The 27159-nt window shown below is 45.9% G+C and overlaps 1 protein-coding gene across 10 annotated transcripts in view; it reads left to right on the top strand.

Annotated features, from left to right (window-relative positions):
• The first annotated feature begins 419 nt into the window (after nucleotides 1-419).
• The window catches only part of SV2B (synaptic vesicle glycoprotein 2B), a 64837-nt gene continuing 38097 nt past the window's right edge, over nucleotides 420-27159 (top strand). For 2 of the 10 annotated variants that reach the window (XM_065688302.1, XM_065688293.1), the window contains exons 1-2: nucleotides 1623-2200; nucleotides 6840-7012. The gene's annotated coding sequence lies outside the window, so the exon portion shown is untranslated. Of the gene's footprint in view, nucleotides 572-1622; nucleotides 2201-5515; nucleotides 5755-6839; nucleotides 7013-18334; nucleotides 18356-27159 lie in introns of those variants that run through there. The other 8 variants (XM_065688303.1, XM_065688295.1, XM_065688304.1 and 5 more) reach the window with 6 other exon arrangements.

The following is a 27159-nucleotide window of genomic DNA, read 5'->3' as shown; positions in this document are numbered from 1 at the left end:
AGACTAGCTTGCTTTTTAGTTTTGCCAAGGCTTTGACACTTGGCCTATAGCATACAGGAGTACTGATAATAAGTTGACTTGTGAAATACTCCCACATGAAAGCTATCAGTGCACTGTACCAACACAAAATGCAGTTTAACTAATGTGTTGTGCGAGGGAGAATAAAGTTGAACTTCAGATTTAAGTTCCAATTTTTAAATGAGTGGGTGTGAAAACATATAAATTAAATACTTGGTGTATTTTCCATATAGAAGCAGTACCAGCAAGAAGTCAGATAAATAGAGAGTTTTCAGGCCCAATTTGTAATGCTGTCATCAATTGCAAACACCTGAGCTAGAGATTGAAATCAGGTGAGCTGAGGGAAGCAGACTATAAAATGGAGGTCAGAGGAAAGAGGCAGAGTTTAGGCCTGGAGGATCCCTGGAAACAGCTGGGGAAGTGGTTTTAGCAGTGTCTTAAGGTGGCTAAAGTGAAGCATAGAGTGGGAAAATAGGTTTCTAGGTGTTTTCTGCTGATAGAAACAGTATGGCTGGATGGGCTTTCGGTTTCACTTTTTTGCTTTATGTTTCTGGTAAGTGCAAAGAATTCATGCTGCCTTATAAATCCCCCCTCATTCACTTTCAAGGAGCCTGTGGTTCTCTGTGTGTCTTTAGTTTTAAGTTACTAGAAGCAGCAATGGAAACCTTCCAATGGAAGTCTATTGCTCCCATGATTGGGTTAATTTGGGTATTGCTGCAGTGAGAGATGTTGCAGGGTGTGGATGCTTCTTGCCATGGTCCCTGACAATGCTTTCTTAGTAGTTAGGAGCTGTGTGTTTTCTTCCTTATTAAGGCATTTCTTGTGTTACCTTTATTGTATGTCTAATAACACAAATTCATGGCGGAAGGATTTCCGCAGCAGACTAAGTTCCACACTGTTCTGTCCAGTGTGTTCTTTTGTAAGAACGAAATTGAATGGACAATAAGGTGTTTTCCTGTTGCTGCTCTTCTGCCAGTGGACTTCAAAATCATAAAGGGGATTTTAACTCGCATGGTCTTATCCCACAGCAGCTTTATCCTTGGAATGTAACACCTTTTCCACCCTTACTCTCTAGCCATCCCAGGGGAGGTTATCTTGAGTGTAATACATAAAGGGAGAGAGATAAATTTATATGTGGATTGACTCCACAACTCGTTAAAACTGTAGAATAGGTATGCTTTATTCAGCTGAGGGGCATGTGGGATAGTTCCTCCAAAGGCATGCGCACCCCAGCGTCCTTTTCCCTCTACATTTATTGTCTGAAGTGTTACATATGCAATAGGTTACACAACACGCCTATACATATTCATATCCTTTCCCCGCTTCATATTATAATGAGCTAAAACTTCCTTCACGCCTGCGCAGTGCCTCCTGGTGGTCGTGGGCAGTGGTCTCGAGATGAAGTAAGCGAGTCTTCCTCGCTCTCGAACTTTTCACCTCCGTCTAGCACGCAAGCTCACTAGTCCCTTGGCTTCGGCTCAAACCGCAGTTCCAGTCTCAGCCGGGTCTCAACCAGATGTATGGTGTTGCAAGAGAAACTTTGACCACCAGTTCCCCTTTTCTGATGTTCTTTCCTTTCTTGTAAGAGTTTACATGAAATACCAGCTGCACTTTCAGACAAATACTTATTGTTAACCAAAGAGATTAAAGGGAATCGGAAGAATAGCATAGGTTTAACATTCGATTATTAATTCAGGCCCCCTATCAGAATGATGCCAGCATACCACCCAGTCATGCTGGGATTCTCTTCTACTTACAGATAGAAACATTTCTGTATGACGGCAATTAAAGAAAGGAATCCCCAGTCTAACAAAGAGCTCTGCTAGAGAGCTGCAGCGTTTAGGCGCTGGGTTGGATTTTATTAGTGCGATGAGATAGGAAAAGGAGAAGCTTGTGCTTTCTTTGCTGTGCAGATTCTTGCTCTCTCCCCTTCTCTTTGGGTGCCTCCGCATGCTCCCTCCCTCTCGCTTTGCCGTTGGGGTGGGGAAGCAGGGACGCAGGTAGGACAGGCAGCCCTAGGCTCCCTCCCAGCCCCGGGCTTCCTGGGCTGGGATCCCCTGGGCTGCACCATTGGCATGCGGCGCCCGGCAGGACTACATCACCGCTAGAGGAGATGCCAACGCAGACCGGTGCTGCGCCGCATGCAGCCCGCAGCGCCGCCGGCAGCTCGGAGTGCCCAAAGGTAAGAGCGAGTCGTTCCTTCTGCTGCACTGGAGAGTGGGGAGAAGCTGCTGCTGCAGCAGCCTGTGGGGTCTCGGTGCCGAGAGATGGACAGCCGGGGAGGCGGCTCTAGGGTCAGGAGAAAGCTCTATTAAACTGAAAGATGCTGCTGAAAATGAGGATGCTGGAGGGCTCGGAGTCAGTGTCTGAGTTGGGATGGATCGGTGGGAGCTGTCCGGGACTCTTTTAGCTTAATGAGATTGGAGGGGTCAGAGCAGTCATGAGCAAAGCTGCAATTTAAACCTGCCCTGCTGCTCTGCCCAGCTGCCCTTGCCCTCTGCGGAGTGCGGAGGAGCTGCTGTGCTTCAGTTTCAACTCGGGCTGAAGCCAGCTTTAAAGTACTCCTGGTGTGTGTCCAGGTTGTAGTGGGCTGGGGGGGAAGAAGGTCTTTGCATGGGGGCTATTGTGTCCACATGGGAGCTGTGTGTGATGGTGTGGTGTGGCACCCAGGGATGTAGGGGATGTGCTGGTGCCACACACGCACTGGCCCTAGCACCCTGTTTTAATTGTCCTCCCTTCATTATCTTCCCCAGTCTCCAGGGGAGCTTAAATGCAGCTAAAGCTAGAAAGTACAGCTAGTCACCTCTGTTAGGAAGGAATAAATGACGTTACAGAGAGAAAGGGATGATTTGGGGAGCTCGTGAGGCTCAGTTTCTGCAGGGCAGTTGTTACGGGACATGGATTCTCTGTCAAGAAGTTCCTGTGCATGTGTGCCTATAGAACATCCTGTAACACATCCAGACATACATCTCTGCAGGGACTATTTTTCTTTTAGAGGACAAGTGTTGTTCCAGGGAAATTTACATTATGTGTGTCAAACTGCAGTAATAGCAGTATGATCAATAACACCAAGATCCCATTAAAAATAATGGGCAGGAACTGGCTCCACAAGGATGTTACTTGTCAGGGATGACCTCGTCTCAGGAGGGAAAAAGGGAGTAACAATGCAGTGATTATAATGTGTAGGTGAGGAGCATCACAGTGCTCTGTGCTGAGGGGAACTCTTGTGTTTAGTCTGGTCACTTGTAAGCACATACTGGAGCTTAAAGGGGTGCTCTGCCATACGGAGTCATGGCAGAGATTTCAGGTAGGATGAAAGTAAGTCATGTGTCTGATATGGCATAAAAATTGCTGTTTCATCACTCCTCTAGATCCTCAGTATTGGGAGAAGAGAAAGGAAAAGAGTTAATTCTCTGGCTTACCCAGATATTGTATATTCAATAATGCCGTACTGAGCCAGACGACTGTGGGCACCAGCTTCTGAAAGCACAAAGTGAATGTGAAAAGTCGAATAAGGAGAATAAAGGCACATGATCTAGTGCTGGTATGGGGGGGGTGGGGGAGTGGGGTGCGCGCTTAGTTTCAAAACAGGGATTGATCCAACCTGCACCTGCAGGGAGAGCTCGGGATGCTGAAGATGCATCCCTTTCTTGCCTGTGATAACCTCTAGGCTGGGAGCATTGCATTTGAAGTAGGAGAGGTGAAAAAAGCTGGGAAATCCTCTGTGATCCATGGTGATGCTGTTGCACCCGTACAGCACACTGCTGGACACAACGTGGTGAGACAGGTCTGCACTTGATGCAGCAGAAGCCTGATTCCCTTCCTTGCCTGTGCTGAGTGCGAGCCCCCAGGTCCTTCCTTCTCTGCCCAGGGTGGCCTTTTCCTGGCCTGGTCACAGAGTTGCTAATGGTCCTGTTGGGGAAGCCAAAGCTGACCTTGAAAATCCTCTTCTTGCATCGTCAAGTCAGCAAATTGATTTTCCAGATCATGAGCTGAACCTCTGGAATTGTTCTCTTCTGAAAAGATTATGGAATTACTCCTGTGCTAATGAGTGCTTTCATGTTAATGTGACTAAAAGTCCCAGGAGGATTTTAACAGCCAAGAAAAAAAGGCACTGTAGGGAAGTGGAGCTCATGGTGCCTGTGTCAGACCTTTATCATTTGGGGTAGAGGGGAGGAGGAAGATGCCTGAAGCTGGGAAAAGAGGAGGGTGGAGGGTGATGCATGGTCTGCTGGGAAGCTGATAAATCCATCGTGAATACCTTCCACATCTCCCATCTTCATCCCTCTTTCTGAGAGGGAAAGCAGGGAAGGTAACGTGTTACCTATTGCTTTTCCTTTTCACCAGCTCGCTGCCAAATGCCCATTCCCTCTGGCAGCAGTGATAACCCAGCTCTTGGTGACCTGCCAGGACAGCCCCAAGGGCAGACACAGTCAGGTCACCATCCCCAGCTCTCAGGCAGGCCGTTGCAACCTGCAATGGGATTATCTGAGTGCAGTGCTTCCCCTTCTACCCTCCCGATGCTTTGCTGTCAGGCTCTGTAGTTCAGGACCATGATACTGGTTTCCAAATATACAACAGGACTTTCAATGCCATGACCCCACCAAAAGAGTGTGGCATTTATTAGGGGAAAATGTGCTTTTGGGGAAGTGCCTGCCAAGATCCTGCTGGCTTTTATAGCTACAGTCTCACCTCTGCATTACTAACCCCAGTCTTCCTGCATTGTAACTCCATGGGTTAAAACCAGGTTGTCCCAAATTTGAGCCGGAGCAGAGTTAACCCCCTAGAGATGGGAGGGAGAAGCAGCACAGGGAAAACATCTCCATGCCCCATGAGCTGCAATGCAAGGGGAAGGCTGGCCTATATTTAGGTAAGGGCTCTGCACAGAATGGGTAATCCTCTTTCCCTGAATTATCCAGCTTGGGGATTAGACTGCTTTAAACTCCCCCAGGGCTCAATGGAAGCTGGTGGTGATGGATAGAGGGAGGGAGTGCAAACAGGCTGCTGGTGACTCATGTGGCTGCTGTAGCCAAGAGGTCACTATGGGCCCAGACTCAGTGACACATGAGTGACGTTCAAGGCAAAAGGGAACATTATGGCATCCCTATTAGGAAAGAACATGGAGCTTTATAAATGTGGAGATGAGGGAGTGTGGCAGCAGGTAGGAGGAGGGACAAGAGACCTCAAGCAGCAGTTCTCCAAAGTGTAATATCCTTGCTAGACTTTTTCAAGCTGCTTCACCAGAAAAAGGGATGCTTTTTGCACTGCAGCTGATCTGAGAAGATGCTCCAAACCCACCTGCTTGGGCTGGCTCTGCAAATACAATTATGGGGGTGCAAGTAGGGTTAATCTAGTTGGAGTGCAAATGGATCACTGTCAGTATTCCATTAAAATGTTGAAAGGAGGCCAGTGACACAGCTCAGGGACAGTGGGATGTGAGGAGGCAGGCAAGATGGATTGCGATACATCCTGACTGTTTGACTCACAGTTACGGAGCAAGTGTCCTGTGCATAGAGAAGACAGATTTCTGTCCTTTATCTAGTGCACAGTGGTTGGAAAAAAGGAGAACTGTAACTAATCTCACCCTGGGGACTTCTATGTGCCACAGAGGGGATATTCTTGTCACCCCTACATGTGGATTTTGGGTCTTTTGTTGGGAAGAATGATGTGGCTGAGATCCAGCTCCACAGGATGCCAAAGGGGCTTTTCCTTCCAGTGCCGAAGGCAGCAGAAAAGGTATGTGTGTGTGTGATCCATTTGTGAAGCAGGAGCAGAGTCCTTGTCTGGAAGCCTGGGATAGCTGGCACTGCTGACTTTGTGTCTGGGTTTGTGGTGGGACCACTCTTTTTCCTCCCTTATTCTCCAGAAGCTGGGAACTGTCTCAAAGATCTCTTGATTGAAGACTGAAGCTGAGTGAAGGAAGATGTGATTTATCTGCTTTCACTCAGCATACCAGGCTTTAACTGGGAAATCAGTGCAGCGGTTTGATTTCCCCAACTCCCTTCATATTGTTGCCTGGGTGTTTAGTCGCCTTGTTCTGGAGTTACACTCTCCTGTGGACCCTCATAATACAGCTGCCATCCTCAGCTTCACCCTGGCCACCCTTGTCAGGACTGCTGAAAAATCAGGTTTATTCATTGGGAGGCGAAGTGCACAAAGGCGCTTTATTTTTCCTCCTCTTAAATCAATTTATTCTACTGCCTGCTCCTTATCCTACATAACCTTAATCAGGGTTTCTATCCTATTGCATTTTACCCCGCACAGAACTGGGACAAATCGAAAGCCTTGTCCTGCTGCTCAGCATTCCCTCTTTTACTCACATCTAGAGGATGTCATTTAAATAACTTCAGAGAAGTCTGAATCGAAGAGGGAATAAATGACTGGTGTCCCAGCTCACTGCTAGGATGGAAAATGGCTTGTCTGGCCATACAGCTCCTGCCTTGCCCTGACACACAGAGTCAGTGCAAACCCTGGCTTGTTTCTGCATGTGAGGTTAGAGCTAGAAATCACTGGAGGATGCCTGGATGGAAAAAGGGAATCGAGGAAGGGAAAACCAGGGAAAGTCTTTGCCTTTAATGTGTGCCAGTGTCTTTCCTGCCTGTGTTGAACATCCCCAATTTCCTGTTTAACTTAAAGTCAACACATCTGTCATGCTAGCATCTCTTGCTGCCTGGTTCCCCCAAGCCACCCCCCTCCCATCTGCTCTCCCTCCTGCCTCCAGCCTCCCTCCACTCCTATTGCCTTGCGGCTGCGGGGGGGTGTCTGTGCGTGCGCCTGTGTTTGCTGCTGCCTGATGGACTTTTCCATTGCTTCCGCTTCAGTACCTGGATGCAGTCGCAGCGGGATGATTGGCTTGGCTTGCAGAGCATTTACTTCTAATCTCCGGCTTGTGACATCCTAGCGGAAAGGGGAGACCCTTTCAGGAGCAGCTCCACAGGCTGGAAGGAGGGGAAATGGCTTGTGCATGGCTGTGGTGAAATATTTGCTAGTTCTGGTAAGTGATGCTTTTCTCTTTGGTCTCTTTCCGGACAATCCGTCCGGATGCAGAAGTAATAAGGCTTAATGGGGTAAAAAGCACAGGGAAGGGAGCTGAAAAAAGAGACAGAAAGTCAATGAAACACGTTTGGTTTATACTGAAGCTTTTCTAAGGGTCAGTGCTCATTAAAGCGATTTAATTACTATTAGCAAGAGGCTGGTAGCTGAGCAGATCAGACAATGTGTGTGCCTCAGCACTCAGAGCAGCTTTCACTTGCATGCATTTTCATCACGCACTCTTCTTCTTTTCTATGTGATTTCCAGCTTGGTTAGGGGTACGTTTGGAGCTCATGGCCAATCACCATGGGGTGGTCCTAGGTGAGCTGCTACCTGAATGCTTCTTTTTCTGCCCTGTGCTCTTTCCTGCAGGTTTGGAAGGTCATTCATGAATTCTTGCTCTTAAGCTGATGCATGAAGCCCCTCAACTTTTGTAGCTGATAAACTGTCTCCATTGTGAAGTCTCAGTTTTTCTCTGAAATCAGTTTTCTGTGTTCTGAGAGTAGCTGATATGTAGAGGTGCAGTTAAATGTGTTTGGTAGGAAGAGGGTCTAGCTGGGCTAACACGCTGCTGGGACTGTGAGCTATCTGATGTCCTGGACGTTGCTTTACTCTCAGTCAGAGGTTTGTGAGTTGGTTTATCTTGTATGACTCTCAAAATGGGTCTCCTGCTTCTCAGTTGAGTGATGGCAGAGCTTACAGTAGGGATGAATATAGGGACCTTGTTTAAAGAGGATCAGGGAATAATAAACCTAAGAGCAGTCTCTGCAATCTGGCTGTATTCAATCTGCAAAGGTCTGTACATAACATGCCTCTTGACAGGAAAACAAAGGCAAAATACAGCGGTGAAGCTTTGGCAATTTTGGTGGCAGGTACAAAGCTGTGACCCTCTTGACAGACCTGTGTTCTACCCCAAAGCAGGTGCAAAATTTGATCTGGGGACCAAGACAAATGCTTTCTATATTTATTTATGGGAGAGTTGAAAATGACCCCTGGAGAGCACTGCAGAGATTATTTGTTTATAAAAATATTCCTCTCATGATGTATTCATCCAGGAACCTCCACTTGCTGAAACCTCACACATTTTCTACTCTTTGATGTTAGAATCGGTGACGCTTAGGAGTGGGGCACTGTGGTTATTGTGCTTATTCTAGAGCAGCCTTGAAGTTTTAAGCACCAATTACATCCAAACAGAAAGATCCTCCTCTCCTAAACAGCAAGTTTCGGTTTGCATTTGGTTCATGTTTGTTTCAGGGTGATGCGCTTTTGTGCCAAATCTGTGCCTGGAGATCGGTGGGTGAAATGAACGCAGGGAAGTGGAAGGGGCTTTGCGTGACTCTAAATCCTGGTGCTGTGCAAGCAGCAGAATGCAGGAATTGCCTGATTGGTTGTCTTTGGGGGGTTGATGATTATATCTGCAAGGAAACCTTAGATGAGTGCTTCCTCTAACAGGAAAGTCATGGTTTGTTTCAAAAGGTTAAAATACTTTATTCCATATCTCTTAGGGAGAACACTTCTAAGCACCAGTAATTTCTATTTGTTCTGTTGAATTATCTTCTAAAACATGCAGAAATGTCATTGTCAGCATCTTTCCTACTAGTTTTGTGTTTATGTGCACTTGGCTTTTCTCCCACACGGAGTCTGAGATGTGGGGTAGTGGTGACTGTGCTTTCCTGGTCCCTGTTGCAGTGCTGCCTGGAAGGGTTAATTTCCCCTGTTTAATTAATGGGTCTGTAATATTTATAAAGAGAAAATCCTCATACCCATCTGTGGTAATTCTGCTGTGTCTGCCAAGATGAAATTCTCGGGCCAAATGAATATTGCAATATGCTAGATGTACAGATTTTTATAGCATCCTGAAGATATTTCCTGGGAGATGCTGGCTTGATGTTGTGCAAATGAAGGACTGATCCTAAAGTCTTTGTCTCTGGATGGAAACAGAATTGAACATGCTACAGAATTAATGTTATGACTTCTGATTGAGTTTTAGTCTCTTTTCATGGATGTTTGGGTTAAAAAGGGTGGATTACCCATGTGAATAATCCACTTGGTAAGGACAGGGAGTCATGTGAGATCCTAAATGAAGAGTAGTCCAGATTGTTCCTGTGAAGACACTTGGCATCAATGTGTCAGCATCCCTTCAAGATCTCCAAGGTAATCAAGGAGATGGAAGATGAAACCTTCCCTTGCCAGGGAAACTTCCACATTATTTAATTGGAACTGGAATCCAGTCGCCTCATCTTGGCTCTCCAGATCTTTACCACATCTGCTAGATTACCACCAGCTATTTGCGTTTTAAATGAGGGCTTCCTCCCGCACAACCCATCTGCTCAGCCTGTTTGTTTTTCCCGTGCAGTCACGACTTTGAACACATTTATGTCGGTAGAAGCACAGTGGGTTTTGGGGGAGAAGGACAAGGGGAACAAGGAGGCCTCACAGATTCCTTTGGCTGGGTTGGCTTGGATAGAGGAGCTGGGTTAAAAGAGAGGGAAGAACTTCTTACAAAGGAGAGCTAAGCCAGGGCAGGGGAACCATGCAGCTCAGGCCACTTTGGGGACAAATCTTCTCTTTTACTTTGATTAGTATTTATGATTAGATGTCGTAGACCCTTCCACATCTAAGGTGACAGCTCACCTGGGTGTGTTCTTCACTTAATACCAGGGAGGAAGGAGAAATTAAAACAATCATAGAACAGTTAGGGTTGGAAAGGACCAGACACTCATCCTGATGTATGAAAGCTCTTTTGGATTTACAAGCTATCCTGGGTGGGTAGATCCTGAGTTTAGTCAGGCTTGTAAATCCAGTAAAAGAAGCAAAATTCCTCTGGATTTTCACCAGAGTAAATGATACATAGACTATTATGAGGGATATGGCACCTCATAATGTAATAAACACAGAAAGTGATCATTCTGCTCTCTGTACATGAGCACCCTGGGGCAAAGGGCAAACCTCTTTGCTCAGGGCAAAGAGCACCCTGAAACACGCCAGGGAAGAGAAGAGGGGGGTGATCTGTACTCATGGCTGCTTGAGGCTACAAAGGGTGTGGGACCTCTTGCAACTGGGGTGGGTCCTCACATGCTTGCAGCCCACTGCAAGGGAGGAAATCTGACCCAAGTTCCTCTTTCTTATTCCTGCTGAAGCTCAGAGTGGGCGCTATTGGGATCAGCCACTTCTTGGGGGGGGGGGGGGTGCATTTGTCCTTCTGCATCCCCACACTACGTGCACTTGCAGCCCGAATTCAAGCATGTTTTAGCAGGGCTGTCTCATTGCAGGGATCTAGTGTGCGTTAATTATGAGTGAGGTGTTAAATGATTTATACATGCACCAGGACTGAGAAAATCCCAGTGGTTTCTTCTCCTAATATGTAGCCGCTGTTGGCAATTAGTCAAGTTTTCCTGGCATTCAGGCTTTTTTGCTTATGATACAGACCCGAAGTTGCTGGGCTTCATGGAGGCTGAGCCTTCCTGGTAAGCCAAGACTACCTGTGGCCAGTGTAAAAGGAGGGTGGACCCATTTCCAGGCATGACAAGTCCTGCCATCACTGCTGCCATTCATTAGTGCTCTAGGGATGGTGGTGATGCTCTGGTATTGGGCCAGCCCTGGGAACATGGGGAATGCCTTTTGCTTTCTCAGACCCAGAGGATAAGAATTCAGAGCAATTTTAGTTAATCTTGTATTTATTATTTAGCACTAATTGAATATGCTTTTGCTGCTTTTTTTCCCTTCTTTAGATAAGGGTGTTTCTGGTTGGCAATTAGTATCTAATTTATAATGCTAGCAAGATAGGATCCTTTATTGTTAGGAGCTCACACACTGCAAGTCATGAGAGATACTGCCTTTGTTGTAGCTGTGCTTGGTGCTGTCCCCATGGGTGCAGGGCAGCATAGGCACCTCCAGCCCTGGGTGTCCAGCAGCAGAGGAGAGAGAAGCCAGAGCTTTGATTGGGTGCATGGGCTGGAGAGGGTACAGGACTCCTGCGCGAGACGCTCATGGACCATTTCAGACCGGAAGGCATTTGGTATTTTGACCCTTATTGAAGCCAGGCATGACCACTGACTAAAGCAGGTCACTTCAGGGTTCCTTCTTAAAGCTCTATTTTAAAGCAACTCTCCTTTAGCATAGTGGCTAAAAGCAGAGACAGCATTGAATGCAGCAGAGCCAACCCACTAAAGGATGATGTCCTTTAACCCCTCTAATCCCCCTGATATACACAGGACAGGCACTGAGGGAATGAGGAAAGATTAGGAAAAGCCTGAATTTGCCCACACACACATTGCAAGTTCTGCAAAGCCTTGCCTGGAGCCAAGATTTACACCCTGCCTGCTTTAAAGCCAGGAAGAAGTGGGAGAGAGCTTGAGTCCTGCTGACTTACAATTGCAGGGCACTGAGCACAGCAATTTCCCAGCCATTAATAGGAAAGTAAGATTTACACCTGGGAGGCAGCTGAGGAGCTGGAATTGAGGAGTGCAAAATAGGGTGTTTAAAAGGCAAGCTTTTGAGAGCTGCCTGGTCTGAAGCAGGGCTCCTGTTTGGCTTTATACCTTAGTGAGTTTGGAAAGGAGGTGATGCTCAGGATGGAGGGAGGTGAGGATGGAAACAACCCCCTTGTCTGCTCTGTGTCAGGCAGCTGCTGGTCCCTGCTCTTTCAGGCCATGCAGCTGATTAAATATTGAAAGGGTTTGGTTGCTGTTGCTTGGAAGCTTCTGTCTGGATAAAAATGAAGTTATGTGAGGGCAAGTTTGTGCTGGTGCAATCAGTCTGTTTAAATACGGCTGGCTATGAACAGTCCAAAAATAGCTTGGTGGGTTTAAACATCAAGGCACCATCAGCATGTAGGTTTGGGTTATTCCTTTTCAGAGCCAAGGTGTGGGAGAGCTCCAAGGAGGAGGGTATTGCAGATGGGGGTCAGAATGAGTTATCAGAGAGACTCTGTGGCATTCAGAGGCTGTTGTGGGTGCTCCAGGGCTGGTTGAGATGGAAGCTAATGCCTGAGGTTTGCATGTGCACACAGCAGCCTTGCTCCAGGGTCACCTGCCACACACCCTGGGAGAGCTGGTGATGGATGGAGATGTGGGGAGAGCGAAGGGATTTGTGGTGCGTTATAGGATTAGGCAGAGGCAGGAGGAGAGCTGGGGTTATGGGAAGGGGCCAAAAGTGGATGGAGGGTATGATGAAAAGGTTGATGGTTTTGCGAGGCTGCTTATAAAGAACAGGAGATCTCTATGGAGAGTCAGGCACCAGAGACCTCAAGGAACTAAGCAATGGTAAAAGGAAACCAAGGGTCAAGGAAGGATGTCCTTTGACTGGTGGCACAGCCAAATCTCAGACACACACAAGAAGAGCTGCTTTCTGGCAGAAGGAGGAAACCTGACCATTTTTCTGCTTTCCAGCCAGGCCCACTGTTGCACACTCATTTATGAGATGATGGGGAGTCAGGAGCCTCCTAAGCTTTATGGCTTGGTACCCTCCCAGCAGAGCAGGACAAGCCTTTATGGTCCCCATCACTGAGTACTAGAAATTTCCACAGCTTTTGCATAACATGGGTAATGTAGTCACCAAAATCACTACTAGCACCCGTTTGTGGTTTCATGGGATCATTCAAAATTGATTCTTTCATGCGTCTAGCCCCAGTGAGGATGCAGCGATTTCTGTCTCTGTGGGCTGTGTCCTGCAGGGAATGTCACAAGAGTCAGAGCAGCAGGGCTTGGCCAAAGGCATTTAGTCAGTGAGCAGCACGCGGTGGGCAGGACATCTAGCCTTGGGGACAATGACAAGCTGGGTAGATAGGTGCTGGTGCCAATGGGTCACACAGAGGAAGAAGGGAAAGTGTTTCCATCCTTCCTCTCAGTTCTTGCATTGGGCTGCATTTATTTTAATGTAGGATCATCACTGAAAATTGCTTTCCAGTTTTAATCTGTAAATTCACTCGAAACTGCTGTAATTCAATGGTAGCATCCTATGGTAGAGGAGTCCTGTAGAAACTCCTGGGAGTAAATGTACAAACAAAGCTTTGTTTACTCACAGCTGAAGTGAACTGGGCAGTATTTGCTAAACCCAACAAGGAATTTAGCAGCTGATGTTTTACAATGGACAGAAAAAAAGGCTTGTATTTGTCTTTCTTGTTCTGACCAAGGGGCTGTGTCTGCAGCAGAATTTGCTGTTCCCATCTTTGTTATTTAGAGCTAATTGAAACTTGATTTCAAAAATTACATTTATCAGTTCAGCTTATAGCAGCCATTAATCAGCTCCTAAGTGGTTCTTTTAATGGTGTTATGTGACAGTTGCTAATTGTACTTGATTAGAGGAGCATAATCACCACAGAGCTGATGGATGGGTTCTCAGCTGAGCAATTCTGGATGAATTTAGAGCCCCGAGGTTCTGATCCATAACATATTTGGAATCAGATTAAAAATCCAGACTGGTGGTGTCAGAATGGGATGTGTGTTACCGGTGAAAGTAGTTTGATAGAATTTTGGCACCTTTTTTTTGTTCTTTCAGAGCTTCTACTATAGCTGTTCAGTTTCAATTATTTTCTTCCTAATTGTTACTTAAAAAGTTGCCTTTGCGCTGGGAAATATTCCATCTGGAAGGTTTCCAAAACAAAATATTCCCGTTGACATTTAAAAATCAAATTCTAAAGCAGATTTTTATTCCTACTAGATTTAGATAAACCATTTGAATAAAAACCATCCAGAATTCCCATCTCCAGTGTACTGTGAGATGCAGGACCTGTTAGTCATTATTTAATTAACCATTGTTGATGGGTTTGGTTTTTTTTTCCCCTCATACGTGCTATGAAATAATGATTTTGGCAGATTTACAGCATCTGAGACCATGTGGCTCAGCAGGATAGTGTAACATGTAAGGAAGAAATATAGCACAGTACATCTGTGCTACGCAGGTTTTTCCCTCGAATGGGAAATAACGCGGTGTCTGCCAATGCCATGAAGTTGTGATTAAAGCTGCCCAGGTGAACCATTCAGCTCAGGATAGATGTTTCCCAAGGATCTTTATTTCCTCTGCATTTTCCTTGTAGGCAGGACTCGCTGAATGAGAGGCTTTTCCCCCTTTTGATGCTTTGTGAAGGTTACTTTGGTTGTGGGATGCCCTGCTGTGCACAACCCACTGCTCTCACCAAAAGATGGTCTTTAACTCCCACAGAGGCTTTGGCACCTGAGTTGTTAAAGATAACCTCTGTCTTTTAGTTAGTAAGTCTAGCTGCTGTTCAGCTTCTTCCTTGCTTTCCAGTTTTCTTTCAGTTTGAGGTGCATGGGAAGGACTCAGCACAGAGGGATGAGAGGCTATCACAGTGGGATGGCAGCTGGACCAAGCGATGCAGGCTTGCGGCCGCCCACCCACTGACATCCACATCCCGGCTAGGGAGCCAGCGGATGCTTCAGTGGCCTTTCCACAGCAGCAAACCCCAGCAGCTTCTCACCCTGCCCTTACAGTGGGCAGGGTGGTGGCAGCTGGCAGGTCCCTGCCCTGTGGGGGTACAGGGGATAATGGAGTTGCTTCCCTGATTAACTCTGGCAGCGGCTGCTGTGTTAATTAGTGGTTGAATATGGGATGCCAGCAAGAGGCATTATTAATTTATCCACAAATGCAGCTTGGAGCTGAATAGGTTTGGGGTGGATTTCATTCCTGATGCTAGTGAAAATAGGTATCCAGCTCTTTCAAAGAGAGTGTTCGAGCAGGGCGTGCTATGGCTGTTTCCACTGTGAGGCTCTATCATGAGATGTTATCTATGTGTGATTTCAGTGCAGAGTCTTCCTACCTGGCTTCATTTCCCACCCATGTGGCCCTGCTTGCCCCTGTCAGGGTGGTCATTCAGGTTTCATCTTCCCACTAGGAAGAGGAATCCTACTTGTTCCAAGTGAGGGAGACCTGGTTAGGCAAAAGGGGCTCCTGAGAAGTGTCTAGAAGTAATTTACCATGGTTGCAGAAGCAGTCACTTGCTAGGACCATCCATGTGTGGTTAGAGCACAATAAGACAGTGATCTCTCAGGACCCAGCTCTCATGCAAAGGACAGATGGGATCCACAAAGCCTTTAGTAACTATACACGGAGCAACCCTTCGGGTTTGCGCGTACTTGGAGCATCCCAGTGAGCATGACTTTCCTTGTAGCTGGAAAAGAGCCATTAACAAATGTTCATTACAATAGTAACCATTTAGCCATTGGCTTGTCTCCATGGTAAGATCTGTGCATCAACAAATCTGTTTCCTGCCAGTTCCAGGTAGACAGATGTTTTTGTTGGGGGTGTTATGGAGACTGTAAATGATTTGGATCAGGATATTGTCTGTGCTGCGTCTGCTTTCATCAGATGCTCTTTCCAAAGGACACTGGAGATAACATCTCTTGAGTGGGTGATGAGGGGGGGGAAAAAGGTGGAATGTAATGGGAGAAAGGGTGAAAATGGAGTTGCTTGTTCAGGTACTGCGCAAGGAGGAGGGTTTGACTTTTCTCAGTGATTGCTGAGTCAAGTGTGCATAACGAAGTTTACTGAACAAGCCCATTCTGCATCCTTATGCAAAACCTTGCTTGAAGGCAGCCAATTACAGTGCAGGTACATGCCCAGCTCAGGAGCTAGGCAGGCTCCTAATCTATATTTCATGAGTTTCAACTCTCCCTGAGGCTTCCTGCTCTGTGCTTGCAGTGAAGGGCTCCTCAGCTGCCAAAGTGATGGTGACTCAAGTAAAACAGATGAAGTTCCCTGGATTTACCTCCCCTGGCAGCCTTGGCCTCATCCTCTTTATGCTGGGTGGCATTTGGATGCTCTTTCAGAGCATACCAGCAGTCAGGCACATGCAGTAGCCACCAGCTGATGCTCAATCTACCTGCCATTGGGCTGACAGAAAACAAGCTGCTCCTTGCACCCTGTGCAGGTTGGTAGCCAATAACAGTACTAACCCCCTCCTGCCATGCTCTGGTGTCTTTCCCATCTTTAATTCGTAGAAGGGTTAAGGTAAGGTCTCTTACATCTTCTGGCTCAGCTGTACAATCAGTGCGGGGCTCACTTACAGGATACTTTCCAGCAGGATGCCTTTGTTTTTCAGCATCCCCAATGACAAGATTTTTTTCTTACCCGTTAAAGCCCTATCCTTCAGCCCCTAAATACTGCTGTCGAGAAACTTTGGTCTCAACTGCAGCAGCAGCTTGAATTCCAGGCTTTCACACCTGCTGTGAATGTCCCAGCACCTGGCCAAGCTCATCTCTCATTGCATGTGGCTGGGAATGGGTCAGTAGCAGTGCAGCACTACAGCTTGCTCTCCTGGTGTATTCCCCATGCAAACGTGGCCAGCTCTGCCTGAGAAGTAGACAGGGTGGAGATTCATGACTTGTTGACTGCTTAGAAACTCTTTTTATTCCCAATTGAAATGTCTTTCCAGCCAGTGCTTATTCTTGTTCTTGCATTCACGTTAGATCCTCGTCCATGGCTCTCAGCACAGCTGGGTCCATCTGGACAGTCCATTTACACTATCAATGAAGCCAACTGGTTAAACATCAAAGAGAAGCTCCCATCTCTCTTTGGAGAACACGCTCCTTCCCTCTGGTCAAAGACTGTTCATCCAAATGTTCTTAGAAGAAAATAGATACTTTCTGGACAAGTTGGAAACTTTTTCTTCTCAAACCTTTCCTTTTGTCCATTTCCACTGAAAATGACTGAACCCACTGCAGAATTCTGAAACTTCCAGGAAAACCTGCCAAATTTTGAGGAAAAGTATTGACTGATAGGAAGAAAAAGCTTTCTAACACCTCCATTTTTGATAGAAAACTGCTTTATATGCCTGAATGAAACAGGCAAGCAAGGAGCAGAAAACACTTCAGACCTTTAATATTCAGGGTTATTCTACTTGTTTCTAGTAGATTCCCCATTTTCTAGGCTCTCTTAGTTGGAATCATAAGGAAGAAACAATGTCTGTTCCTATCAGCAGAGCTGTATTTTTAGAAGACATGTAGAAAATAGAGGTAAGGTTGTATTTCTTCAAGTAATGTGTGGGCTTTCCGATTGTGCTCCCCCTTCTTTTCTTACTTTGAAATTAGGGTGGAAATGCTGTGGGTTTTGAACAGCGTTCGGACCCAACTGTGCCTGTGTAACTTCTTTATATGGTTTTTATTGTGGAAAGAACAAATGACTCATCAGAGTTAAATCTTCAGTTGTCGATAGCGCAGCTTTGTATTCTTCCAGCTGGGATCAAGCCAAGGGAATAGTCATGTTTATCTATGCAATGCACATCTCTCAAATCTGCTGTTTGAATTGCTCTGGGGTACAAACCCAGGTGATTTTATGACAGGTAATAACTGCTGTAATTAGGAACCTAATCAAATATCCTCAGATCTTAACCTTCTTTAAGTTGATCAGCTCAGGGGGCTGATTTGGATTCTCCATCTCCATACAGTCTCATATAGCAAGTAAAGCACAGATTTCTGGCATCCTTCGAGGTACCAGATACTGCTCATGAGCATCCCATAGACCAGGGATGAATAGACCAGCAGCACGAATAGTGGCTACAAAGTTCCTGTGAAGTATACTGAATGTGTTAAATCACACAGAATGACTGAGCTAGAACAGGGCCAGGAAGGGCAGGAAAGCTTTGCCACCTTCCAGCAGAGGAAGTCAGCAGCACCCCAACCATCTGTGGCAGCACAGCAGATTTGTCAAGTTAGTGTTAAAATGACTCTAAGAAGGATCTAATCCATGGCTTGGGGCAGGTGCTGAGGGTGCTGTACAGAAGGATCATCAGTTTTGCCTTCACTTGGCAGCCAGGGTTACTCTACCAGAAGGAATCAGTGCTGTCCATGAGCCAAGGGAGTTCTCTGCATGATGTCATGCTGCAGGGGAACCCCTTGCTTCGGAGACCATGGGCAGTGCTCAGCTCCTGTGAAAAGATGAGAGAATAAGACAAGTTGGGCAAAAATTCCCTGCTTGTATTTGGGAGCTTTTCCACCTTGGACTGGTTGTCAGGGGTAAGTGGGGACCCTGAATGAGCTGGGCAGAAGTGGCTGTTGATGTATAAGAACAGCACTGAGGCACCTGGGGATTATAGTGGGCAAATATCAGGCATGAACTTGGTTCATAAAGCCCCGCTGTGTTTTGCAATCACTGTAATGAGTAGAACACTTGTACTGGCCACCCATTTCTGACTATAGGTTTGCTCCCCCAGGTTTGTAACAGCAGCAGACTGGGGACTCTCATAGAGAAACAATTCTCTGTTTCTAACCACTGAGGAGACTAATTTCCAAGAGATCAGGTGGAGTTACTTCCCAGAGCAATCCTGCTCATCTCACAGTAGAATGTCAAGGTACACTGCTTGCCAACAGGAAATATGTGCTCAACTCTCCATCAAACTCTGGTAGCCTAGATGTAGGCACTGTGCAGCTGCTGTTGAACAGATACCTCCTTCAGAGCCTGGATCTCCACTAGCCTTGGAAGGACAGTCTAGATGAGGATAGCTGGGAAGGTGACACATAAGAAGCAGGTAAAGCTGTTACCTGCACTTTTGTAGGGGGTGGACACTGCTTTTAGACACCAACTTTCGAGATGTATGGATTTATTAAAACACCCCAAAAGCCACAATGGACCAAATGCCTCACCTAGAGGATGCTGTATCTGGCCTGGGCTTGTCTGGTGGGTGTGTTGTACCTGTTTATAGCTCTCTAATTCTAAGGAAAATATATTGTACGTGGATGCTGTGTGGTGGGGAACAGGCTTGCACAGCAGTGTGTGGCAATGGAAAGCAGTGAGCTGTAAGCATCCATCTGCCATGTCATGCTGGGGCAGCTGTGGCATGTGGCCTGTGAGTGCCTCCACCAAGGGCTATGGGCCAGTCCTGGGGGAAGGTGTGGGCGCCAGCACTGCAAACAGTGGAGTTCTTGGCAGGACCTCGTCCTGGTCATGGCTTATTAAGATCTATGGAAGCCTCTATTATCCAAGGCATGTCTGACGCTCTGCTTCTCTACAAGGAACTAAGAAATGTGTTGTATTTGGAAATAAAAGCTCTTTCCACAAACCAGTTCTAAAACCCATCTCATCCCAGTCACAGCAGCAAACCCATTTACTGTTGAACAGAGGCAGGCAGTGCCTGGCCCCCTTTCCAACACTGAGCTTAAACCGCAACAGGCTCATCAATGCCTTTTGCTCACAGCTCTGTGCCTATCACTGTGGGTCTTATGCACACAAGAAGAGTAGAGACTCAGAGCTGTCCTTGTTCCATATTCGTTACCTGGGTTCCTCCTGTCTGTGCCTTGCAGGTGAAAGCTAATGAGTGAATTTAGTTTCAGGCAAAGCACCAACTTTACAGCCCTGAAAACCAGCCTCTGCGGCACAAACATACCAGCTTTCCCAAGAACAGCTTTTGGGCTGCCATTGTCCAGCTGAGATACAGCACTGTCTGCCTCTGTTCCCATGCATCTCACAGCGTATCTGAGAGGTAGGAAGCACTCAGTTCCATTGCCAAAATGGGAAATAGAGGCAGAGACAACAGTCACAGAGCCTTACCAAAATTCTGTTGTGGAGAAAGAATATTATATATAAAACATCCAAAATGGATCTGTTAGTCATGGGTCCATGTTTCTCATCCTACCATACTTCCTTCCAGGAATTTATGCCAGCATCCTTCCAGGTATTTATGCCAGCAAGAGAACTGGCCAGCTCTTGCCCCTTCTGCTTTCCTTGCAGGGATGGGATCTATTACTGCACACTTGGCACTACTGGCTACTGTGCTCTGCTTATTCCTGCGTAACCAGAATGATTCTGCAACCTAGCAGATTTTGCATTCATCACTAAAGTGCCATCAGAAGCAGTCTTTTTCCTTAGCCAGTCTGGGTTAGATGAAAAGCTTGATATCCACCCACTGTCTGCAGGCCATTCACTGGCTCCCTGTCAAGTAAGTCTGATGTTACACTTTGATGAATAACTTTTGATCGTCATCTCCTTCTTGCCACTTTCTTCACCTGGGATGTTCTATCCTCTTTCCCACCAAGAGGCACTGGCATGATATGCCTTGAAGTATTTGTTATCCCCTTGAAATTTGCCAGCTAATCCCCTCAGGCTCGTCATCTGGAGGACACCTGCTCTCACACTCTATTTCTTGCCTGCCTTCTCCCGTATATCATCCAGGTTTCCTGCTTCTAGCAAAAGCCTTGAACTTATTTTATCTCAGGTTTACTCAGGATGTGATAGACTGTATTTCTCTCTTCCCCCTTGGGAACAGAAGCCATTTGCTATGACAGCACTGTCTTCTGGTGTCATTTCTTTGTGAATAGTCCCAATGTAGCCGGTCAAGTGAAAGCCATTTCAAGCCTTCCTGTTACTGCTACTCAGAGAGTCCTCTAGCCTGGGATCTCTTCTCTGAGAATGGGCACCAGAAAGTACATCAACTAAACAGTTACAGAATAGCCTACAGCAGAGTGAATTTCTTCTGATGCTTGCCTGATGTCTTGAAGAGCAACTTATTTCTCTGGTAGGAGAAAAAGCAGTAGAAACTCTAATGAAACTCATGTTTTCCTCTCCCTTGCATCCATCCAGCCCCCACTTTCAATGCTGCCAAGGCCTTGCCGTTTATCCCTAGAAGCCTCACAGGTTAGTGTGTAGGTAGGGATTTCCTTGTCCAGGATTCCCGTCTCTTGCCTTCAAATTTCCTGAATATGCCTCTGTTTCTTATTATGAGACCAGACGTAAGTGCATCTCATTTACATTTTTAAGACAAAGAGACTGATTTTATTACTTCCTTATTATAAGAAACAATTCTCATGTACCAAAGCATCCTTTGAAACAGAGCCCGGATTTAAGGGTATGGAGGGCAGATACTGCTTGGAGACCCCTTACTGAGCCTGCTGCCTCATTGTGCCTTCCCTTCTACCCAGCATGGGGCTTGTGTCTGTGCGTTTGCTTAGCCACCCGTGCTGTCTGCCAGCGGGTATCTTCACCCAGCCCTGAGAAGGCGTCTTGCAGAAGTGTTGTCAACTGACTTGGGGTTGAAGGGAGGAATGCAGATAGAGCTTTGTGCAGCTGTGCAGGACGTGATCCCTAAAGCTAGGTGGGGATGAATAGTATCAAAAGTAGGAGTATGTGTGAACAACACATCTCAGGCTGCACTGGGCTGCAGACGCTGCCAAATTCAGGAGTTCCTCTATGAGTACTTGGGAAAGCAGGAGCTAGAGGAAAGCTTGAACTCTCTGATCCCACTCATCTGCTCATCAGAAGCCCGGTGCAGGGATACTGCTGTGGGGGCAGTTGGCAATAGGTGATCTCACAACCCACATCATGGCAGGCAATCCTTAGAATGCTTTTCAAGAGTAGCTCTCCATGCTTTTTAAAGCCCATTGTGCCTGGCTCTGCAGCACACAGCATGGCCAGCTCTCTTAAACCTCAAGACTATCAAAATGATGGGCACACAGCCACCAAACAGGCAGAGCTTTGAGTCGTGTTTGTTGATGCATGCACCAGGGCACATTATGACAGCAGCAGTGCGATACACCATGCCCCTGATTCCCATCAGGGAGGCAGATATTAAGTTCCACATTGCTCATATCTTGCTAAAAGCCATATTCCTCCATTAAACTCACTTCCAGGAAGACAGCAACTGGAATTTCTGCTGTACAGCCCTTGGCAGGCTTGAGCTGAGTAAAAGGGACTGGGCTTTGGGAGGGGATACAGGGATTCCCTTCATTTCAGTATCTGCACGATGGAGCACGCTTACACCAGGGAAAGTAAGGACTGGTCCCCAGGTCACAAGATACTGGCCCTCCCTCTGTGCATGCTAGGGCAGCTCCTTTGCACGGGGATGCCAGGGTTTCCATTGCCTTTCCATTTTTATGAAGTCTGATGACTATCAGTGTCTTTAGCATGTCATCTTTGGGTAGAGCTGAAGTAAGAGGAATGGAAGGACAGCTATGAACCTGTATTATTGATTCTGCTTAGAATCAGCACATTGGAGGTCATTCACGGGAGACTCTGTTCTTGCAAGCATAATTTAATGATCACTGTGGCTTTGGCAAGGACAATCTGAAGTCCAGAAAGATGAACTGTTGAGCTCTGTCAGTGGTTAGAAGATTCACTTCCCAGTTATGCCTGTATGTTCCCTACACTGTCTCTGACAGGTAAGGAAAGTAAGTTATTACAGCTCTTTTGCAGACAAGGAACCAAACCTCAAAGTAACTGTTTTCCCTAAGGTTAATTGAGCCATTTCTGCCGTTACAGAAAACTGGATGGAGTTCTTGATGCTGCCCAAGACATTAAACCATCTTTCCTGTAACCAAACCTGAGCCTGACAAATGGCTGCACAGGCATGTATTTTTCAAGCTGTTTCCTTACCCTTTTCATATTTTTCAGACAAATTACAGGTGAAACATAAGCAGAACTAGCCTGAGTTCAACTCTCCTGGCATAAATTACACTGACAGCAATTTGACTTTCGCTACCATCCGTGCTGCAGTGCCCCTACCCACAAGCATGAGTCATACAAAGCAATAAATAACAGCCAAATGCTCCTTCTGCCTCGACAGGTGATTTTGAGGGTTTTCTCCATGTGCGCACTTGAGCTATGGTGCTGTAGCCTGGTGATGTATTGTAGCTATTAATTTGGGGAAATGAAGCTTTTTCATCATTAGTGTCCAACCTGAGCATGAGAATTTATTAGGCTGCTTGGGAAGCAAATGCAGAGCCTTCTCACTGCTACGAACTCATATGCTTAATTGCTCTTTTTAATTCTCTTTTACTGGCTCAAGGCAACGTTCATTTCCAAGACTGGGTACTCCAACTACTGTTATGCCTTCTCCCTTCTTTTCTGGTCTTAACCTTATCACCCTTGCCTTGTCCTATCCCCTTTGCTATATGTCATGCTTTGCTGTTGCTTTCTCACTCTTTGGCATCTGCAGTATTTCCTCCTTATTTCAGTGGTTTCTTCTTTTTCTTTTCCTCTCCTTACTGAAGAGGCAAAAACATCATTTCAGAAGACTGAGAGACAGTAGATGACCTTTGGCACAGCTGAGAACCACACAACTTAAGGCTTTCAAGATAATGCCCAAACTTAAGGCTCTGTGTAAATGAGCTGCTCTTGCAAAGAACTATCCTAAAGGCTTCTGCAGGAACAAGGAAGGAATATGGGATGCTTAGGAAAAACTACTGCCAAGCAATCCACCTTTTCATAATGTTAAGGGGCCCACTCCATGTCCTCAAATTAGCTGTGCTCCTCTTCTGCTGCATGGTGCAAAAGAAACTGCCGTGGGCTCTTTTGAATTGAAAGTCTCCATATGGGTATAAAACACAAGTATAAATGTAGCGTTGCTATATGTGAGGTCTTATGTTACTGTTAAGTCAGTGCCAATATATTCCAGGTCCCACAGTAATTTTAGCTTGTGCATCTATTCAACAAAAATACATCTATTTTTGTGATATTCTGCAAGATGCTTGTTTTAAAAATAGGTTCTTCAAAGATCTGGGAATCTGACATATTCAAGATGCAGTCTTCCAGCTAAGACAGGCTTTGCAAATTGCCGTCTTAAAGAAGAAAGCGTCACTGTGGTTTTGTTTTATCTGTGATATATGTGATTCACAGAGTGAATTTGATAACCAGATAATGGAATCTGTGGAATTATCATGGATGCTACAAAGTTCAGGTTTTCAGTAGTATTTCATATGCAACAAAAGGGCCAAACTAATCAAAGTGCTATGAGAATGGATGGAGCAAAAACAACTGCTCCAGTGTTTTCCCTGCTACATAACCATGAAAGCAGTGTCAGAATGAACATCTCATTAAATCTGTTGCTGCTTGCACTTCTCCACAGACAAGGTTCATAACGAACAGTGCATTTGCAATTTTGGAAGCTCTTGTGACCACAAAGCAATTGTATTGGAGGGCGTATGCAGAAAAAAGAGGCTGAATTTAGTTTGAGAACCACCCATCTTATAATAATAACTTATAATAACTGTGCTCCTCAGACTTGATTGTTGAGCAGTCACAAAGGGAAACCTAAGCATAAAACTATTAAAGAGCATCATGGAAGCATAAGGCTGGCCGTGACAGACTGTAGCATAGGGGATTTCTTGGAGTGAGCCTGTATTCTGGCACAGTTAGTGCCTTGGTGTATGCTTCACTGGAGCTAGCAAGCAACTGTCTCTAGAGATGGATGCTTGAGCATCCTGAGCTGGGAAAGAGCTGTTCCCAATAGCAGGAACAGTTCCCTGCGGGGAGATTTCTCAGCCTTTGGAAATGTCTCTGCTAAAGCCCTTTCTTAACGTGCTCTGATACCATGGTGGAAAACAGGAGGCAACCTTGAAGGGCTGCTGTGAGGTGCGTGAAATCATTTGTCCTTCTGTCTCCAGTTTGTGGGGAGTTTCGCTGGTGCCCCAGCAATGGAAAGGTAATCATGGACAATAACTGAGGATGCTTTTCAGTACCCAAGACACTGCAGCCATTTCCCATTTGAGACAGGAAATGAGATGATGCATCCTGGCCACAGCAGCGTGGTAACTCTGGGCAAAGAGTGATTTTGTGGCACAGCACGTTGAAGGCACTTTGCATGGAGCCAAAGGAGAGGGGAAGCTTCAGCAAGGCAGAAAGGAGGGAAGGAGTGCTGTGGGGTCCGGAGGCAGGATGAACAGATGCAGCAGACCTTGACGCTGTTCTATTGGAGGCTGGGGAAAGAATGAGGTATTTAATAAAGACATTTGCAGGAATAAAATCCCTTCTGTAAGAAAGCAGCACTCAGAAATCACTCTGGGCTGGGTCTGCTTTCATGACACTGTCACTGGAGAGAATCTATTCATCACAGCCATATATTAATTAGTTAATTAAGTGGCTCATTATTTAATAACACAGGTTGCAAGTGTGATGAAATTAAAGTCCCCTTTATAGCTAGAGGCACGTTTTGCCAATAAGCTAAGCAGTTCACAGCTAATCAGGCATGTTTGCTGTCTGGCACAGGCAGAAGTTGCTGACTTGCAGACAGTTTATTTCCAAGGTTATTGCTTACACTCATCTCTGGGAGCTTGTCAGGGCCTCCAAGCCCAGTAAGGTTAGGCCTGTCCAAGGGCAAATGCACAGAGAAATGCTCATTAAAGTGCACCAGGGCATCATTGTTTAGGTATACATTAAATTACCTCTTGGTTTATGCTGCCAGGTGTAATGCTGGTGGAGGGATTGGTTTATTAATAAGCAGCTAAGCCTCATACTCTCGTACTTTACGATATTTAAAAAGATAAGGATGTAACCGACGCATGTGCTGGATATTTGGCACTGATATGGCTTTTCCAGGTGATTTTGGGAAAGTTTCTTGATTTACATCTACATTAGGGTATTCCTGAGTATTCCTTGGTATCCAGGTCAGGGTTTGTACCTCCGCTCCACATCGGCAAAAGATTTATGGGGCAGAAATGCTCACTGTTTTCTCGGTTATCATATCAAAGGTAGCTGGGAGTGAAGGAGAATCAGATCTTAGCTTGCTGGTCTGCAGGTAGGCTGGGAGTATGGGACACAATGCACAGCATTTCCCATTTCAGTGCTCAGGTGAAGACTTAGTCTCTCTCTGTGTTAGGTCAAGGTGTGTAAAACAAACATAAAGACTTTTTCCAGCCTTTCATGGGAGGGGTGAGCACTGTAGCCTGCTTAAGGTACTATGACAGTGGGAGAGGAGGAGAGGGAACTGAGGGATCTAGGAAAGATTAGAGACCATGAGTATTTTCTCAGCTAAAAGACTGTTAATCTCAGTAAGATGGTCAAATTCCTGTTCAGGCATACGCATTTCTAAGTTCTCTTCGGGTAAATTATCGTTTCCACAAGACTCTGGCACTTGAAACCAGACAATCCTCTCTCACACCCTCCATGGTTTTGTTCTTTTCCCCTTCCCTTCTGACTAAGCTCTCAGCTGTGATTTCTCCCTGCTTTTGCTCCTTGGAGCAAGTCTGTTCATTATTTATTAGCTACCATACTCTTACACCATCTGTCTCAACTCATTATCCATATTCAGCTTGTCAAATTGACCTTTCAAGGCCTTTCTCTGGAATTCTAATGTGTACTCTGTCCCTCCTTATACAGTTTTGTGCTGCTAAACCATTGCCTTCCAACTCCTACTGTTAAATGTCCCTGTCTATCTCACGAGCACCCAGCTTCATTGTCTGTGTCCTTATCTTCAGAAAAGCTGTTTATTCTGCTTGACTGATGCTTGTTCTTTGTTTCATCTGCTACACGTTCACTGTGCCAGCTTGCTGCAGCACATACTGTCTTAGATATGACCTTTAAAGCATCTGCACCAAGAGAATATCAGGCTTTAAGATATAATCTCCCTTTAACAATCTGGAGGACTTTCTGTCCCTTTGTTCATAACAAAATGTAGTGGATTACAAGTTAAATTCAGCACACAGCCACTTTGCTGGGGATGTCACCACCACATAAGGCAATGGCATTTTAGTGCCCAGTGTGCTGGAAACCAGAAATCTCCCCCAGTGCACTCAGGATGGATTAGTATGAAAAAGTGTAATGGCATTAGAGCACTACAGCCAGATTCTTACTTATCATAAATCAGGATAGTTGTTCAATCAAACTGAATTATCTGTGTTCATATCACATCCGGCTCTGCCCCCAAATTCATAAGGTATTGCAGATGCCTCGTCTTCAACCATTATAGCTCCTCTTCACAGAAAAATGTGTTGCTGTAGCAAAGTAATGGGGGACTCTAGGACCAAATTACACAGTAGGTATTTTATTGTGGTGGAACAAAACACACACACTGTGCACCTACACAGAAACACATAAAACCCACCACAGATCAATAGGGATTATCCAGAAGCCGTCAGACAGCTTAAGTTCAATTGACTCTGTAGCAGAGAATTTGGAACTGAAATGCTTTTGTTGTTAAATTATTAATCTGATCTGCTGGCAGCACACTAAATTGCTTCAGCTCTGTTTCCCTCACATATCTCAATATACCAGGGCTGCATCAGCACCTATCTTCTATCATTTGGCAGCATGGGAAAAATGAATAACTGAGTCTTGTCCCAGAGGCCCCAGCAGCATCTTAGAGCAAATCAATGATTTTTACACCGAAAAAGAGACTTTTACCTTACATGTCCTACCTGTGCTGCAGGGGAGCAGCCATTAGGTGCCGTC

This window comes from Lathamus discolor, chromosome 8 (assembly GCF_037157495.1).
Source record: "Lathamus discolor isolate bLatDis1 chromosome 8, bLatDis1.hap1, whole genome shotgun sequence".
Taxonomy (NCBI): Eukaryota; Metazoa; Chordata; class Aves; order Psittaciformes; family Psittacidae; genus Lathamus; species Lathamus discolor.
Note: the sequence above shows the minus strand (reverse complement) of the source record. Positions and strands in the feature narration are given on the sequence as shown.